The sequence below is a fragment of the Anomaloglossus baeobatrachus genome, chromosome 4 (assembly GCF_048569485.1).
Source record: "Anomaloglossus baeobatrachus isolate aAnoBae1 chromosome 4, aAnoBae1.hap1, whole genome shotgun sequence".
Classification (NCBI taxonomy): Eukaryota; Metazoa; Chordata; class Amphibia; order Anura; family Aromobatidae; genus Anomaloglossus; species Anomaloglossus baeobatrachus.
In genome coordinates, this window is record NC_134356.1 from 206235236 (window position 1) to 206249033 (window position 13798).

The following is a 13798-nucleotide window of genomic DNA, read 5'->3' on the forward strand; positions in this document are numbered from 1 at the left end:
GATTTTGTGTTGTACACTCCTGACAGAAGTGTTTTAACCCCCTTTTTTGCTGCTGACATTTTATTGCTCATTGTTATTCTACTTTTCATTTCCCCTACTGGTCTTTTTTTATGACGCATAGGTTGTATATATTTGCAAATATCTAAAATTATTTCCTGTATTTTCAAAGCAAAATTGGATTTGAAGAAAAACTTTGGGCCCCCCATATTTGTTGCCCATCTTGTCTTACACTTCTCACAAGTTGACTTAATTGTACACCAAGGCACATGGCATATTGTGTTCCAATGGTATGGAGGGAGCCAAGAGACCATTCTACAGATTGCTGTTTCTGTATGACAAAGATTGCAGTAATAAGACATAAAACAAGATGTTCAGTGAAATATACAAACATTCCATCAGCAATTAAGTTGGTCTCACATAGCCTAGAGCGGCCAGTCCCCACTCCACCAACATCTTGGACCTTGGATACGGATTCAGTCGCTGATTTGGTTGGAGAGGAAGCTAATCGGAAGAACCTGATTTTCTAGGCCATGAGTCTGGGGAATCTCACAAACTAAACCAGGTTCATGTCAATGATTTTGTGATCTCAACCTATGAAAACATCAGGACAAGCTTCTGGCTACAAAGCTCAATTGCTGGCACTTGCTGGAGCAGGTTATTTCCACCATAGTCAGCAGGAGTTTGAACACTAATTTTCAATGCAAGGGGACCTAGTTTACTGCTACAACGCTAACTCAAACTCTCTGCTAGATGCAATGGGACAAGAGCATAGACCTCAAAAATGGAGGCTTTTTATTGACTCTTCAAAAAAAAAAAAAAAACCTGTTTACAAGTGGTACCTCTGCATATTGGCAATGAAAATACATCTGTTCCTCTTGCTTATGCAGCAAGTCTGAAAGAAACATATGAAAATATGGGCCTTCTGCTGTCAAAAATCCATTACGAAAACTACGAGTAGAATATTTGTGGTGATCTGAAGGTGATAGTCTTGGTGCTTGTGTTGGAGCTCGGCTATACAAAGTTTTGTTGTTTTGTCTAAGAATTGGATATTGTGACGCCCCAGGGGTGCCAATCCTGTTCGGGGACGCCACAGGGCTTGTTCAAAATGGTGAACTGGTAATGTCAGTTTCTTTTTATATATATCGTAACGCCACTCACGGCTTGCGGTCAGGGATGTGGATGACCACCGCTGCAGGGTTTACGAGCGCATGGGGCTGATGGGGTCTGCAGCCAGATGATGTAGCTTCCCATGAGTGAGACAGGCCCCAGGGGCTCGGGTGAGCAGGGTAGCGGGTCCCGGAATAACACAAACTGAGTCCAAAAGTCTTTTAACTGTTTTTTACTCACTTCAGATGTCACGGTGAGCTAACTCGGGCGTTGCTGTGATGAACCAGGTAGGACCAGGGGCTCCTTCAGGCCAGTCTGAGGGTAACCTGTTAGCTCGCCTTCCTAGCACTCTGTATTCGGATAACCCCCTGACGTGTAGTACTATGGGGGTCTATCCAGGGAGTCGCTGCTGCCTTTTCTCCCCTGGGTTTGACCCGTTTGCCTGCAGCGTGGACCAAGTGAGATGGCTCCAGGCTCTGCCCCCTTATGGGTCCCTGCGTTGCTGCTGAGGCTCGGACTCTGTGAGGTTGGTGAGGTACCTGTAGTTCCCCTCACCGGCAGGTTTAGCAGGTCGTTAAATTGGAGTCTGCTCTAGGGACTTGTACCCCGTACATGCCGAGTCACCAGGACCACCGTACTGACTCTCACCAGGTGACCGTTCTCCCCCGCTAACCGTTACTACGCCGTGCAGGGTCTGACTAGTGGGAGCGCGCGTATCTACCTCGCGACCGCCGCTCACCACCACCAGACTGGCTCTCTCCCTCCTTTCCTGACAACCTCTGCACTCTAGCCCCCAGCCCCTCCGCTTCACCCCTTGACAAGATTTGAAAGCCAGCCCCCTCCGGAGACTGCCCAGGGGTCCCATCTACTGGTGTGGGAGAACTGGTTGCTATGTGTCTGTGCGTACACACCTCGTTCTGGCCCTTAGGATAACCTGGAAGTACTGTCCCAGCATGGGTGCAGTACTCAGTGGCACCTGACCGGGTCAGGGGCGCCACAATAGCAGAAATCGCAAAAACATTTTACAAAAAAAAGTGGCCACCAAGAAACAATTTGACTCTTGGAAAAAAGAATGTCCGGAATCAGCCTCTGGTAGCTCCAGAAAAAGTCCTTCCACCACTTCACATAAAACTTGGGCTGATGAAGAACATTGTCAAGGCAATGGATTCTGATGGAAAAGGTTTTGTGTACCTCTGAAACAAGTTTCCACAAATCAGAGAGGCCAAGATCAACCAAAGAACTTTCATGGGGCCATAAATAAGGGAAATTATGAAAGACACTGATTTTGACACAAAACAAGACTGAGACACCGGTGTGGGAGTTGTTAAAAAATGTAGTGGTGAACCTCCTTGGGAACCTTAAAGCATCAAACACACAAAGAATTGGAATGAAATATGTCTCTCGAGATACATTTCCTGGACTCCCATTTAGATTTTTTCTGATATCCTTGGAGATGTCAGTGACGATTACGGGGAGCGGTTTCATCAGGACATTGCGCTAATTGAAAGCTATTATAAGGGAAAATGGAGACCAAAAATGCACGCAGACTACTGTTGGGGACTAAAAAGGGACGCGCCTGCAGCTACATATTCAAGAAAATTAAACAATTTTTGTAAATAATTTAAAAAACTAAAATGTTTATGAAGTCAAAAGAAAAATTTTCAAAAATTGAAAAGCATGTTACTCAAAATCCGTGACTGATAGAAAAATTCTGAAAGTAGATTTGGCATCAAGGGATAAATTACCTTAAGGCACAGCCTATTTCATGCTTTTAACACAAAAAAGTATAATTTTGTAGGTCAATATAATGTTTAAGGGGTTTTACTACTTGGACAGCTGCACTTAAAATGCAACACGCCCCAATATCATATAGAAACAACATATACTCATTTGCCTGACCAGCCTCATTCCAACAACAATGTTGGCGATGTATCTCCCAGTGCTCGTGTGACATTATTGTGTTATGTGAGCTTGCAGCCTATAAGCAGTCGAGTTTCAACCTAGGGAAGTGTAATCACTGCTGTCCATCAGAAAAAGCTGATAGACTGCAGCACTCAGGTAATATAATATTGTCACACAAGCACAGGCAGACACAGTGTCTTTTCTTTCTGATCTGATGCTGCGGTGCTTAGATAAGAAGAGACTGCTCACACTGCTGTCCACCCATTCTATCTGGTATAATATTGGAGATACCAGGGATGCTGAGGTAAGAAGAGGCTGCTCACAATGCTGTCTACCCTATCTATCTGACCGAATACTGGAGAAACCCTAAGGTAATAAGAGGCTGCTCACACTGCTGACTACTCTGTTTTTCTGATCTGATACTGGAGATATCAAGAGAGCTGAGGTAAGAAAAGACTGCTCACACTTCTATACACCCTGTCACTTCAATCTAATATTGGAGATATCAGGAGAGCTGAAGTAAGAAAAGGCTGCTCACACTGCTGTCTACATTGTCTTTCTGGTCTAATACTGGACATACGAGGAGTGCTGACACTGTGGTACAACATGTCTTTTTGATGTAATAAGGGGATATGAGAAGTGCTGAGTTAAGAAGAAGGCTAGTAACACTGCTATCTACCCTGTCTTTCTGAATCCTGAGCAACAGCTGAGCTGTATAAGAAGCTGCTAACACTTGTGGTCCACCATGTCTTCTTGAATGTTGAGTGGCTGCTGTGACCTGTGATAATCTATATTTACTGTCAAGATATCTTTAGGCATCAGAGGAGCCTCCTACTGCGCATATTCTCAGGCACCTCTCCTATTAATATCCTATCAGAAGTTTCTGTCAGTATAACAAGACAGCAGCCATTTTAATTCTATAATAGTTACCTCCCTATTCCCTAAACAAAACAAATGTGGTTTACTAATTAAATATATTAGAGAATTTAAAATGAATTTCTTTCAGTTACTTTTTTTTTATTTCTGGAACACACCTTTCAACCTTTTAGTTTTATTAAGTTTAATTCAACAAGTTTAAATGTTGGATTGTATGTACCTTTTTGTCTTCTTAGACAAATCTAAATCTCTAAAAAGTGAAACACTGGCAATTTATGAATAGTAACCTAAATAGTTTAAGTTTTTTTAAAAAAATGTGCATTTTTTGAAAGATCCTGGCTTGATTTAAGAGGAAACATTATTTGCCTGTATTAGATTACCTTCAGGCTCATCACTATTATTTCTCCTGAGATCATCCTTAGACAAATTCCCACTCCTTCCACTTGTATGAACATGCATATGTTTTGGCAACCCATGTTCTGTAGGTTTAAGAACAAAAACATCTTCCAGTAAATGCACATTATACAGCGTCCATCTTAATCCGCTTTGTATACTCACATTTAGATGCCTAGACTATTTCTAAAAAAGTAAGTAGACGGAATACAATTATAGAAGCATTGATCATTATTATGTTGGATATGAAAACAATTTCTTGCTTTCTTGATCAATAGCGACTTTTGTCACAAATCCAAACAATGGAAAAATGTATCTGCGAGCAACAAAGCAAACCAAGTGACTGTTACAAAGTTATGCTGAAATGAGCTGTGTCCTAAAACATTGGGTCTTGACTCACTGTTATACATAACTGTTATTAATAGTAGGTAAGAAAAATTTGAAGTATTAGAGGTCTTACGACTGGTATACAGTCTTGTAGTTCTTGACTATGCTTCCCCCTATGCTGTACTAAGTAAAATTAGTTACCATATTTTTCGGATTATAAGACGCACTTTTCCTCCCAAAAAATTGGGGGAAAAATGAGGGGTGCATCTTAAAATCCGAATGTAGTTTACCAGGTGGGGGTGAAGAGGGGTCAAAGGAGGCAGGAGTAATGTAGCGCCCCTGAAGCCATCAGGGAGCTACAATGTACTGCATCCCCACCGGTATGCACGGCCTAGCCCCTAGCGCCACAGAATACCAGTGCCAGTAACACACTAACACTCCAGGTAATCCCAGTTTTCCCCAACAATCCCACATAGAATGGTACAAGGCTAGGCTTGGACCAATGGATGGCCGCCTAGAGGTGGAGCCAGTCCAGTCCACTAGTTGAGCAGGTGGGAGGGGCAGACTGTGGAGAGTTACTCAAAGTCTAGCAGGGACAGTGGACGTGAGCGGAGTGAACAGTAACCTGGTGCCCAGGAGTTTAATTGTCGGTGGAGTACAGTGGAGTACTCCCGGAAATACGCACCAACGGGGTACAGGACCCTAGGTCAGGCAGAAACTCCAGGCAGGCCTGATAACACCTGCACAGCGAGGGGACCATCAAGGACCTCGCTGACCTTGAAGTCTGGGACTCAGTAGCAAAGGGAGAACCGGGGACAGGACCAGAGACTCCAACCCCACAGGGTTCACACTACCGTCATACGGACTGCAGTGGAAGACCACCAGACGGGGAACCCCAGTTGCTCTACACCTCGGGGACCCACCAAACAGAGACAAGTGCAGGGGAAAAAGGCATCAGATTATTAAACTGGCACTGGGACGAAGGGGACCTGAAGGTTAAACTAGCCGACTTCGGGTGACCAGTTACCACCAGAAAGTCCGTAAAGAACCAGTTGCACTTAACCCTTTGTGTGGACTACCTTCTTCCGACACCCGTTACATCACCTACTCTCTGGGGCCCGGTCCTGCTTGCGGAGGGCCTACCATTCAGGCTGCCATTAATACCAGCCCCAATAGTGGACATTGTGCAGCGGCGGCTCCATCTACATAGCTGCAACATCGCAAGTGGCGTCACCTGTGATCATTATTCTAATCCCCTGTAAATATTCCCCTTTTCAAAAAGGGCCCAGGGCACCGGACCTGGCAACGGCCACCAAAGTGACAATCCCCAGTTGTACACCGCCCAGGACCAAGTACCACATCACCCTAGGGGGCCACAACCTTTTTCCTGGCATCACAAACAGGATTGAACTGGACCCGGTCAAAGCAGGTGACGTGTGCCTTAAAGATTGTGTTTTATGGACTGTGCTTTATTGCTTGAAAATTCAACACCATATTGCTGTGAAAAGTAACTGCGCCACAGCAGTGAGAAAGGCGAGAAAAGAAAGCCCTGCCCCCGGGGAGTGTCTACAATGTAAAACGAAACCCGGAAGCAGGGAGCCCGGAGGCTCTGCACCAGAATGCCTTCAGGACTGCTACCAACAACATGTCTGCACCGGGAGAGTGTGCCAGCGTACCAGGTCACCCAGGGACCTGGACCGCGGAGAGGCTGGAGGCAGAGATCCAGCGGCTGTGCGAACATCTGCAGCGCATCGAGGAGTGGAAGGCGGAGATGATGGGAGTGGTGGCAACCCTGCAGGCTCAATAGAGTGGAGCGCTGCTTGTCCAGGCTGCACCAACCCGTACTCCGGGATCCATCCTCGACCAGGCCACATCATCGCCAGAGCCAGCGAGACCAGAACTGGTCGCATCACCTTCTCCGCTGGAGAAGGAGCAAGCTTCATCACCTGATCCAGTGACGAGAGCCCAGGCTACCACGTCATCGGGAGCCGCGGAGGAGGCTGCAGCGCTGACGATCTTCCCCAGGTACTGTGCCCAGTAGATGTCGGGGGTCTGGCAGACCTGCTCTCCACACCGGAATGGGTCCCGGATGCGGGAAGCGAGTTTATTTGTGTTGTGCTAAAGAGCTACAAGGTATCCAAGATCGGGGCGCCAAAGCCGGAGGAATTGGTGTACCAACCTGCTGTGGTCCCAATCCCAATCTGGCGTGAGATTGGTTCCCAGATGCAACCCTATGTGCCAGCAGAGATCATTGCAGAGAAACCGGCTCCCACCTCAGCATCAGTTCCCCAGCTGCCACAAGGGGGCAGTGCAGGTGCACGGGACCAGTGCACCCAGGCTCTGAGTGCTGATCCCAGGAGGCCAAGTGAATCAGATGACCCCTTTCCCACACCCTGCTAACTAGCTCTTGCAAAGTTACCAGTTGTTAGTTTGTTTGTTTGCTTGAACTGTTCCAGAAGAAAAAGTTTAAAATGTTGACTGTTCCAGTTTGATTTGAAAAAAATGGACCCAGGCTGCAGGATTGACAGCAGCCAAAAACTCTTACCTTGTAAAAAGTTGCACCAGTTGTGCATCACCAGAGTACACCCAACTAGTGGACCCTGTTTAAGCACCGCCACCAGGAGAGGCTGAGTGCAGGAAAGTTCCGGGACAGAGATGGTCCGGACCTGGTCACCAAGGGAACAGTGACCTGCCTCCTTAGTGGGCTCTGGGACCAGGACCTTTGGGTGTTGGGTGCAGAGAAGAGTACTCCAGTTAAAGCAATGTTAAAGTCTGAACCTCCCCTGCGTGGGAAGGCCTGTCATAGGATGTTATGTTATTTGTGTGTAAATATAAAAAGTGTAACCTGTATCACTTGCAGCCTGAGGATGTGCTGGAATTAACCAAGGGGGAATGTAGTGCCCCTGAAGCCATCAGGGAGCTACAAGGTACTGCATCCCCATCCGGGATGCAGGGCCTACACCCTAGGGCCCTAGAATACCAGTGCCAGTAACACACAAACACTCCAGGTAATCCCAGTTTTCCCCAACAATCCCCCATAGAATGGTACAAGGCTAGGGTCGGACCAATGGATGGCCGCCTAGAGGTGGAGCCAGTCCAGTCCACTAGTTGACCAGGTGGGAGGGGCGTACTGTAGAGAGTTAGTCAAAGTCTAGCAGGGACAGTGGACGTGAGCGGACGCACTGGCTAGGAGTGAACAGTAACCTGGTGTCCAGGAGGTCAGTTGCCAGTGGAGTACATTGGAGTACTCCCGGAACTATGCACCAATGGGGTACAGGACCCTAGGTCAGGCAGAAGCTCCAGGCAGGCCTGATAACACCTGCACAGCGAGGGGACCATCGAGGACCTCGCTGACCTTGAAGTCCGGGACTCAGTAGCAAAGGGAGAACCGGGGACAGGACCAGAGACTCCAACCCCGCAGGGTTCACGCTACCGTCATACGGACTGCAGTGGAAGACCACCAGTCAGGGACCCCCAGTTGCACTACGCCACAGGGACCCACCAACCAGAGACAGGTGCAGGGGAAGAATGCATCAGATTACTAAACTGGCACTGGGACGAAGGGGACCTGAAGGTGAAACCAGCCGGCTTTGCGTGACCAGTTACCACCAGAAAGTCCGTAAAGAACCAGTTGCACTGAACCCTTTGTGTGGACTACCTTCTTCTGACACCCGTCACATCACCTACCCTCTGGGGCTCGGCCCTGCTTGCGGAGGGCCTACCCTCCAGGCTGCCATTAACACCAGCCCCAGTAATGGACATTGTGCAGTGGCGGCTCCATCTACATAGCCACAACACCGCAAATGGCATCACCTGTGATCATTTATCTAATCCCCTGTAAATATTCCCCTTTTCAAAAAGGACCCAGGGCACGGGACCGGGCAACGGCCACCAAAGTGACATTCCCCAGGTGTACACTGACCGGGACCGAGTACCCCATAACCCTGGGCGATACAAGTAATAGTATGCGATGTGCTGCCCACGCTGGTCTGTGCAGTGATGTTCTGTGCATCAGGCAGGGTGGCTCTGCTCTGTGCAGGGCTGGTGACGTGGCTCTGTTCTGTGCAGGGTTGCTTTGCTCTGTGTGGGGCTGCCTAGAGTCAGTGCGTGCGCAGATAGAGCTCTCAGTTCAAGCTCTCACCTGCGCATGCACCGACTCCGGCCGCCATAATTTGAAGCCCTCACCACCTACCGCTGACATCTTCAGAATAGCTGGTGACTCATCGCTTCCCGCACAGAGCAGAGCCGCGTCACCAGCCTCACACAGCAGAGCCACATCACCAGCCCCTCACAGAGCAGAGCCGCATCACCAGCCCCGCACAGTAGAGCCACATCACCAAACCCGTACAGCAGAACTGCGTCACCAGCCTCGCACATAGCAGAGCCCTCAGTGCGTATCTGAGCCCCCCTCTGTACCACTGGCAGCTTTGCAGTACTCCAGTACCACTCCTGCCTCCTGTGACCCCCGCTGCTGCTGCCCCCTCTTCTTGATAAAACACTACCAGATTATAAAACGGACCCCATATTTTATTGTTTTTTTACTACCGTTAAAAATGCGGTACATTGAGGTGTTCTACCACTGAGTTGCCCCTTTACCCTTCTCCCCATGTATGGCGGCCTTTAGACCGCTGCTCTGTCTCTCCCTTATTGTTCACATGCAGCTCTATTTTTTTTAGATTGGCTGTTGTATGTCGCGGGCGGGGAGGATGCCGCTGCGCTGCGCTGGCTAACGCTCGGGTCCGGCACTGCTGCGATGGCTGCTCGGTGGCTCGAGCGGTGGGCCGGATCCGGGGACTCGAGCGGCGCTCCTTGCCCGTGGGTGAAAGGGGGTAGTTTGGTTTGGGGATTTGGTCTGTGACGCCACCCACGGGTTGTGGTGAGGTTGGGCACCACCGCTGCTGGTGACGGGGATCCCGGGAGCGATGGTAGGGAGCAGTTGGGATGTTGTTTCCCCCCTCCATGGGTAGGGGTTCGTGGTCCCGGGGCCCGGTGAGGTGACGGGGAGGCAGGGTTGGCAAGGTGCAGGGTCGACTGGACTGCGCAGCGCTGTGCCGGACGGCACGGTTGTACTCACTCAGTCACAAATGTACGCAAAGTCTCTGGTAAACCAAACGGCTGGATGGACGGGTCCCGCAGCCGACTGCTGTGACTTCTCCCGGACGGTTGGTGGTGGCTGTCTTTCCCTGCACCTTTGTGTATGTCCGGTCCCGATGGATTCCCACCGGTAACCCGCTCCCCAGAGTGTATATGTGCCGGAGGAGCCCTTTTGCTCGCAGGCTCTGGCCCTTGGAACTCTAGCTGTGGCGGTAGCTGTATTTCCTTTTGCTGGTCGGACGGTTGCCTTCAATCGGGTCTTGGCTGTTAGGAAACCCTTGGGGTTCCGGTCACTGACGGATTTGACCTCTAATGGCGACTACAAGCCTGGTCGGGGTCCGCAGGCCCTGCCTGTGTGTGCTGGCTTCACTTCGCTCCCCGGTTCGGTACCGGCGGGCCACCGCCCGTCCCCGGTCCTACGGTTCCGCGTTGATTCGCCTCTCCTGCAGACGGCCACCACCGTCTGCCAACCTCGCTCTTAGTGCCCGGGACACACACACGGACACGGTCAGTTTATTCCTCACTTCTCCTCCACTCCTCACTCCTTCACCTTCCTAACTCCACTCTCACTTCTTACTCACTGGCTCCTTTCCCGCCTCCAGGACTGTGAACTCCTCAGTGGGTGGGGCCAACCGCCTGGTTCCACCCCACCTGGTGTGGACATCAGCCCCTGGAGGGAGGCAACAAGGATTTTGTGTCTGGCTGATGTGCCTGTCTCAGGGTGGGGGTGTGTGTTGCGGTACCTGTGACGACCTGGCTAGTCCAGGGCGCCACATTGTACATCAGCACAAGCCCGATAGAAAGTCATGAGCACCATGATCTTAAACTCCTAGTGTCAAAAGTATAATTTCCTCAGATGCTAATATGGTACACACTCATACACTGTATATATACCTCACCTATAATCTTTATTGTCTAAATTCAACCTATTTTCCAGCTTATGCTATACACCTGTATTAATGTCTGGGACTCATTACCTGTAGTATTGTTGCTAAAATGAGAGGGCAGTGATCCACTGTAAATAGGGTGTGGCGTAGAAACTGTTTCTTTTGTTTAATATGACCACGTATTACCGAGATGAGTAATATACATATATTAGGTGACTGTGTATACTTAAATAATCATAACCTCTTTCACACCTCTGCAGAAAGTGGCTGTAAGAAGAAAGTGCTTATTCAACAAAAATGAATTCAAGTGAGCCACAAACTGCTTAGAATTGGAAATCTCCACCCTACCTTTCAGCAGTGGTCTGCAGAATACAGGCTGCCTTTTAACATTGTTGGTAAACTATGTAAGCAGTACTGTTAATTGTGAAACGGATATATTTGTAAGAATTAGTATAATTGAAGAAAGTGTGTACGGCATCTACTGTACGTTGCCTAATAGAATTAAAAGCTGAAATCAGGTTTCAAAAATCACATCACATATCAGATATTGCTCATTTACTTCATGCCTGGCTCTTAGCCCCCCATCCCCTGCACAGCTGCTATTTGTTTTTACTCCAATGACATGCATGTGCAAGTGATATGTGAACCAGAATTGACCCCAAGAAAGTAATCCCCATGTTATAGCCTGCTGGATCCCTTGGAATGCTATGGATAGGCGGTAAACCTTTGCTTATATAGGCCTTATTCAGAGTTACGATTATTTCATATATGTGAAAAATATGGACTGATTTTAATTAGGCTATGTTCACACTATCGTATCTTTGGTCTGAATGATGTCCGTTTAAAAAACAATTTCACCCAGACAGCATTAGAACTAATGCATGGTGCCTACAGTGAAACATGGTGGTGGCAGTGTCCTTACGTGGGGCTGCATGAGTACTCCTGGTGTGAGGGAGCTACATTTCATGGATGGTATGAATTCACAGATGTACTCCTCTATATTGAAAGAGATAACCATCACTCTGTGCACTTGGTAGATGTGCACTTTTCCATCATAATGATGAAAAAAAACATATCAAAGGCCAATGTTGCATTTCTGAAAAGAATAGGGTGAAAGTGATTCAGGGGCCAACTATATCTCCTTATCTGAATCCAATCGCACAACTATGGGGAATTCTGAAGAGTCAATATAAGAATCACTCTCCATCAAGCATCAAATCAAGGTCGTTCTTGAAGAATGGAAAAAGATACATGTTGCCATATGTTGCCAACATCTTCATTCCATGTCTAGAAGACCTGGTTCTGTCTTTAAAAATCATGGAGGTCATACAAAATACTAGATGTAGTAGTTTTTGATGTGGGGTGTACTCATATTTGCCTCACATAATTTGAGTAAAACTGAAGATTTGGAATATAAGTTATATTATAAACCTTACTTTCATGTTATGGGTTAGTAAAATATTCTATGAAACTCATATGATATTACTATCATATTTATTACCTGGGTAAAAAGCAGAGAAGGAAATACTCTTCCATGAAAGTGAGCACAGCGTAACGGGACTTTGAACCTAAAGGAACTTCCTGAAAGAAGCAGTATTTGGTAATTTTTCACCCAGTGCAATTTCTCTGCACTCATTACTGGGAAAATCCCATTCCACCTAATGTATAACTTGCATTTTATGCATCTAAATCCCTACTCATTCAGGACACAGAGGTCCAGTGGGTGGTTCTTATCAGTGACAGACGGACATCTTGTTATCCACACTCATGCTGATTATGACCATCCCCTGGAACTCTGTGCCGAGAATGAGCGGACATTAAAATGCATAAAGTACAAGTTATTCTTAATCTTTTCCCACATATCTATATATCGATCTTCTCAGCTCCTATTGCTTTATAACGATGCTCATAGATTGAAGTATTCTTACAAGCAGACAGGTTTTCACTGTATATTGCACACTGGATCATGAATGCAGCCCCTGCCACTTACTGGGCATCTACCGTATGTACTTGCATAGTAGCAGTCAATGTATGATGGAGTAGGTGGACAGATGCTTCTGTGCATAGCTTGTCCACCTCAATGGACATACTGAACTGAAATCTATCTTTAGGCATTATAAGGTCTCTAGAGACTGCTCGCGATTCCTGAAAAATGACCCTTTGGCTGGAGGGATGATTTAAAGGGGTTTTCCTGCCATCAATTTAGGATATGTGGTGGTCTAACCTCTGGAAACCCTTCATATTCTTAAACCGAAGGTTTTAATGATGTGGTAGAGTGCTGGCCTCGCACTGTTTTTCACTTGCACAATAACCCCGGCCATCCTTAAATTCACTGTTGTTCCATGATCATAAACTAATGCCATATCTATTGACATGCTATAAGTTGGGAAAGTTGTAATTTGTATTTTAACTAAATTTAGCTCTACCTTGGTAATAAAAACATATGAGTTCTTAGAAAACAAAGAAATGTCATAGTTTGGCTTTCCATGCAGCGATTTTTGAGACCACAATTTTTTGTCCGCCTGTACTACTTTGTGTAATAAATGACTGCACTTACCGGAAGAATGATTATCACCAAGATCAAAACTATATTGCTATGTGTAAATCTGCTAAAGGTTTACCAAACCAAGCCTTCCTCAATTTTCCACTATTTGTGATATTTCTAACCTGAAATTTAAGGTAAACTAACATGAAACTTATCACATTCTGAAAAAGGCTTAGCTCACCCTTTGCAACAATAAGTTATAATTAGAGAGTAGCAAAAAGATTCAAACTGCGGAACTCCAAAGCTTCCTCAGAAAGTAATTTTCACATGTGCATCCTGAACAAGCATATGTGAAACGCGCATTGTAGTGTGGGGCGGCTAGAGCAATCTTCACTGACATCATGAATTTGGGTCAGTAATTTTGTGATCACGGTTACCATTCTACGTCCCTTACATACTCATGGTATATATTAGTATCTTACAGTTATTCTTACCCTTTATTTCTTTATGTTTTTCTAATCCCGTATTGGATTGGCTTTAATATATAACAAATCAAAATTTTTCGCCGACTTATTTCTAATCCTTACCATTTGGGTTTAGTTCCATTATATAACACAATATTTCTACTTCCTTTTTGGAAGGGATTGGTTATTTTTGTTTCACAAAGTCTATTGATATTTTTAATCATTAACTGGTAGCGTTTGGTTCTACCTACAGTGTATATTTT